Here is a 6,331-nt window from a genome sequence, read left to right as displayed (position 1 = left end):
GGAAGCAGACTACCCGGGCCTGACCTGGGGCACAAGCCCCTTACCGCTCCACTCGAGCCCCAGGGTACCTTGCCAGTGGAGTCGCCTGACACCCGCAAGGGCCCACACAGGATTCCACACTGGATCCTAAGACCACTAGTGAGTGGAACATAACATCTGCCAGGAGTCTGGTTCGAACACCAGATATCTGGGTACCCTCCCTGCAAGAAGAGAGCTTGCCTGTAGAGAATACTCTGCCCACTGAAACTAAGGAAAGAGCTACCCTCCCAGGTCTGCTTATAGAGGCTAACAGAGTCACCTGAGGAGCAAGCTCTTAACAGTGACAACTATAACAGCTAGCTAGCTTCAGAGATTACCAGATGGCGAAAGGGAAACGTAAGAACCCTACTAACAGAAATCAAGACCACTCACCATCATCAGAACGCAGCACTCCCACCCCACCTAGTCCTGGGCACCCCAACACAACCGAAAATCTAGACCCAGATCTAAAAACATTTCTCATGATGATGATAGAGGACATCAAGAAGGACATTCATAAGTCACTTAAAGAATTACAGGAGAGCACTGCTAAAGAGTTACAGGCCCTTAAAGAAAAGCAGGAAAACACAACCAAACAGGTAGAAGTCCTTAAAGAAAAACAGGAAAACACATCCAAACAGGTGATGGAAATGAATAAAACCATACTAGAACTAAAAGGGGAAGTAGACACAATAAAGAAAACCCAAAGCCAGGCAACGCTGGAGATAGAAACCCTAGGAAAGAGATCTGGAACCATAGATGGTGAGCATCAGCAACAGAATACAAGAAATGGAAGATAGAATCTCAGGTGCAGAAGATTCCATAGAGAACATCGGCATAACAATCAAAGAAAATACAAAATGCAAAAAGATCCTAACTAAAAACATCCAGGAAATCCAGGACACAATGGGAAGACCAAACCTACGGATAATAGGAATTGATGAGAATGAAGATTTTTCAACTTAAAGGGCCAGCTAATATCTTCAACAAAATAATAGAAGAAAACTTCCCAAACATAAAGAATGACATGCCCATGATCATACAAGAAGCCTACAGAACTCCAAATAGACTGGACCAGAAAAGAAATTCCTCCCGACACATAATAATCAGAACAACAAATGCACTAAATGAAGATATAATATTCAAAGCAGTAAGGGAGAAATGTCCAGTAACATATAAAGGAGGCCTATCAGAATTACACCAGACTTTCACCAGAGACTATGAAAGCCAGAAGAGCCTGGACAGATGTTATACAGACACTAAGAGAACACAAATGCCAGCCCAGGCTACTATATCCGGCCAAACTCTCAATTACCATAGATGGAGAAACCAAAGTATTCCACGACAAAACCAAATTCACACATTATCTTTCCATGAACACAGCCATTCAAAGGATAATAACAGAAAAGAAGCAATACAAAGACGGAAATCACGCCCTAGAACAAGCAAGAAAGTAATCCCTCAACAAACCAAAAAGAAGACAGCCACAAAACAGAATGCCAACTTTAACAACAAAAATAACAGGAAGCAACAATTACTTTTCCTTAATATCTCTTAATATAAATGGTCTCAACTCCCCAATAAAAAGACATAGACTAACAGACTGGCTACACAAACAGGACCCAACATTCTGCTGCTTACAGGAAACCCATCTCAGGGAAAAAGACAGCACTACCTCAGAGTGAAAGGCTGGAAAACAATTTTCCAAGCAAATGCTTTGAAGTAACAAGCTGGAGTAGCCATTTTAATATCGAATAAAATCGACTTCCAACCCAAAGTTATCAAAAAAGACATGGAGGGACACTTCATACTCATCAAAGGTAAAATCCTCCAAGAGGAACTCTCAATTCTGAATATCTATGCTCCAAATGCAAGGGCAGCCACATTCATTAAAGACACTTTAGTAAAGCTCAAAGCACACATTGCACCTCACACAATAATAGTGGGAGACTTCAACACACCACTTTCAGCAATGGACAGATCGTGGAAACAGAAACTAAACAGGGACACAGTGAAACTAACAGAAGTTATGAAACAAATGGACCTGACAGATATCTACAGAACATTTTATCCTAAAACAAAAGGATATACCTTCTTCTCAGCACCTCACGGGACCTTCTCCAAAATTGACCATATAATTGGTCACAAAACAGGCCTCAACAGATACAAAAATATTGAAATTGTCCCATGTATCCTATCAGACCACCATGGCCTAAGGCTGATCTTCAATAACAACATAAAGAATGGAAAGCCAACATTCATGTGGAAACTGTACAACACTCTTCTCAATGATACCTTGGTCAAGGAAGGAATAAAGAAAGAAATTAAAGACTTTTTAGAGTTTAATGAAAATGAAGCCACAACATACCCAAACCTATGGGACACAATGAAAGCATTTCTAAGAGGGAAACTCATAGCTCTGAGTGCCTCCAAGAAGAAACGGGAGACAGCACATACTAGCAGCTTGACAACACATCTAAAAGCTCTAGAAAAAAAGGAAGAAAATTCACCCAAGACAAGTAGATGGCAGGAAATAAACTCAAGGGTGAAATCAACTAAGTGGAAACAAGAAGAACTATTCAAAGAATTAACCAAACGAGGAGTTGGTTCTTTGAGAAAATCAACAAGATAGATAAACCCTTAGCTAGACTCACTAGAGGGCACAGGGACAAAATCCTAATTAACAAAATCAGAAATGAAAAGGGAGACATAACAACAGATCCTGAAGAAATCCAAAACACCATGAGATCCTTCTACAGAAGGCTATACTCAACAAAACTGGAAAACCTGGACGAAATGGACAAATTTCTGGACGGATACCAGGTACTAAAGTTGAATCAGGATCAAGTAGACCATCTAAACAGTCCCATATCCCCTAAAGAAATAGAAGCAGTTATTAATAGTCTACCAGCAAAAAAAGCCCAGGACCAGACGGGTTTAGTGCAGAGTTCTATCAGACCTTCAAAGAAGATCTAATTCCAGTTCTGCACAAACTATTTCACAAAATAGAAGTAGAAGGTACTCTACCCAACTCATTTTATGAAGCCACAATTACTCTGATACCTAAAACACAGAAAGATCCAACAAAGATAGAGAACTTAAGACCAATTTCTCTTATGAATATCGATGCAAAAATCCTCAATAAAATTCTCGCTAACCGATTCTAAGAACACATTAAAGCAATCATCCATCCTGACCAAGGAGGTTTTATTCCAGGGATGCAGGGATGGTTTAATATAAGAAAATCCATCAATGTAATCCATTATATAAACAAACTCAAAGACAAAAACCACATGATCATCTCGTTAGATGCAGAAAAAGCATTTGACAAGATCCAACACCCATTCATGATAAAAGTCTTGGAAAGATCAGGAATTCCAGGCCCATACCTAAACGTGATAAAAGCAATCTACAGCAAACCAGTAGCCAACATCAAAGTAAGTGGAGAGAAGCTGGAAGCAATCCCACTAAAATCAGGGACTAGACAAGGCTGCCCACTTTCTCCCTACCTCTTCAACATAGTACTTGAAGTATTAGCCAGAGGAATTCCACAACAAAAGGAGATCAAGGGGATACAAATTGGAAAAGAGGAAGTCAAAATATCACTTTTTGCAGATGATATGATAGTATACATAAGTGACCCTAAAAATTCCACCAGAGAACTCTTAAACCTGATAAACAGCTTCGGTGAAGTAGCTGGATATAAAATTAACTCAAACAAGTCAATGGCCTTTCTCTATACAAAGAATAAACAGGCTGAGAAAGAAATTAGGGAAACAACACCCTTCTCAATAGTCACAAATAATATAAAATACCTTGGTGTGACTCTAAGGAAGTGAAAGATCTGTATGATAAAAACTTCAAGTCTCTGAAGAAAGAAATTAAAGAAGATCTCAGAAGATGGAAAGATCTCCCATGCTCATGGATTGGCAGGATCAACATTGTAAAAATGGCTATCTTGCCAAAAGCAATCTACAGATTCAATGCAATCCCCATCAAAATTCCAACTCAATTCTTCAACGAATTAGAAGAAGCAATTTGCAAATTCATCTGGAATAACAAAAAACCTAGGATAGCAAAAACTCTTCTCAAGGATAAAAGAACCTCTGGTGGAATGACCATGCCTGACCTAAAGCTTTACTACAGAGCAATTGTGATAAAAACTGCATGGTACTGCTATAGAGACAGACAAGTAGACCAATGGAATAGAATTGAAGACCCAGAAATGAACCCACACACCTATGGTCACTTGATCTTTGACAAGGGAGCGAAAACCATCCAGTGGAAGAAAGACAGCATTTTCAACAATTGGTGCTGGCACAACTGGTTGTTAGCATGTAGAAGAATGGGAATCGATCCATACTTATCTCCTTGTACTAAGGTCAAATCTAAGTGGATCAAGGAACTTCACATAAAACCAGAGACACTGAAACTTATAGAAGAGAAAGTGGGGAAAAGCCTTGAAGATATGGGCACAGGGGAAAAATTCCTGAACAGAACAGCAATGGCTTGTGCTGTAAGATTGAGAATTGACAAATGGGACCTAATGAAACTCCAAAGTTTCTGCAAGGCAAAAGACACCGTCAATAAGACAAAAAGACTACCAACAGATTGGGAAAGGATCTTTACCTATCCTAAATCAGATAGGGGACTAATATCCAACATATATAAAGAACTCAAGAAGGTGGACTTCAGAAAATTAAATAACCCCATTAAAAAATGGGGCTCAGAACTGAACAAAGAATTCTCACCTGAGAAATACCAAATGGCAGAGAAGCACCTGAAAAAATGTTCAACATCCTTAATCATCAGGGAAATGCAAATCAAAACAACCCTGAGATTCCACCTCACACCAGTCAGAATGGCTAAGATCAAAAATTCAGGTGACAGCAGATGCTGGCGTGGATGTGGAAAAGAGGAACACTCCTCCATTGTTGGTGGGATTGCAGGCTTGTACAACCACTCTGGAAATCAGTCTGGCAGTTCCTCAGAAAATTGGACATAGTACTAAGGGAGGATCCCGCAATACCTCTCCTGGGCATATATCCAGAAGATGTTCCAACTGGTAAGAAGGACACATGCTCCACTATGTTCATAGCAGCCTTATTTATAATAGCCAGAAGCTGGAAAGAACCCAGATGCCCCTCAACAGAGGAATGGATACAAAAATGTGGTACATCTACACAATGGAGTACTACTCAGCTATTAAAAAGAATGAATTTATGAAATTCCTAGCCAAATGGATGGACCTGGAGGGTATCATCCTGAGTGAGGTAACACATTCACAAAGGAACTCACACAATATGTACTCACTGATAAGTGGATATTAGCCCAAAACCTAGGATACCCAAGATATAAGATACAATTTCCTAAACACAAGAAACTCAAGAAAAATGAAGACTGAAGTGTGGACACTATGCCCCTTCTGAGAATTGGGAACAAAACACCCATGGAAGGAGTTACAGAGACAAAGTTTGGAGCTGAGATGAAAGGATGGACCATTTAGAGACTGCCATATTCAGGGATCCACCCCATAATCAGCATCCAAACGCTGACACCATTGCATACACTAGCAAGATTTTATCGAAAGGACCCAAATGTAGCTGTTTCTTGTGAGACTATGCCGGGGCCTAGCAAACACAGAAGTGGATGCTCACAGTCAGCTAATGGATGGATCACAGGGCTCCCAATGGAGGAGCTAGAGAAAGTAGCCAAGGAGCTAAAGGGATCTGCAACTCTATAGGAGGAACAACATTATGAACTAACCAGTACCCCGGAGCTCTTGACTCTAGCTGCATATGTATCAAAAGATGTCCTAGTCGGCCATCCCTGGAAAGAGAGGCCCATTGGACAAGCAAACTTTATATGCCCCAGTACAGGGGAACGCCAGGGCCAAAAAGGGGGAGTGGGTGGGTAGGGAAGTGGTGGTGGGTGGGTATGGGGGATTTTTGGTATAGCATTGGAAATGTAAATGAGCTAAATACCTAATAAAAAATGGAAAAAAATCATAGAAAAAAAAAAAAAAGAAAAGGTAGGGAGAAAGTGGGCAGCCTTGTCTAGTCCCTGATTTTAGTGGGATTGCTTCCAGCTTCTCTCCATTTACTTTGATGTTGGCTACTGGTTTGCTGTAGATTGCTTTTATCATGTTTAGGTATGGGCCTTGAATTCCTGATCTTTCTAAGACTTTTATCATGAATGGGTGTTGGATCTTGTCAAATGCTTTTTCTGCATCTAACGAGATGATCATGTGGTTTTTGTCTTTGAATTTGTTTATATAAAGGATTACATTGATGGATTTTCGTATATTAAACCA

Source organism: Mus musculus, chromosome 13 (genome assembly GCF_000001635.26).
Source record: "Mus musculus strain C57BL/6J chromosome 13, GRCm38.p6 C57BL/6J".
Taxonomy (NCBI): domain Eukaryota; kingdom Metazoa; phylum Chordata; class Mammalia; order Rodentia; family Muridae; genus Mus; species Mus musculus.
The sequence above is the reverse complement of the archived record's forward strand: the minus strand, read 5'-3'. Positions refer to the sequence as shown.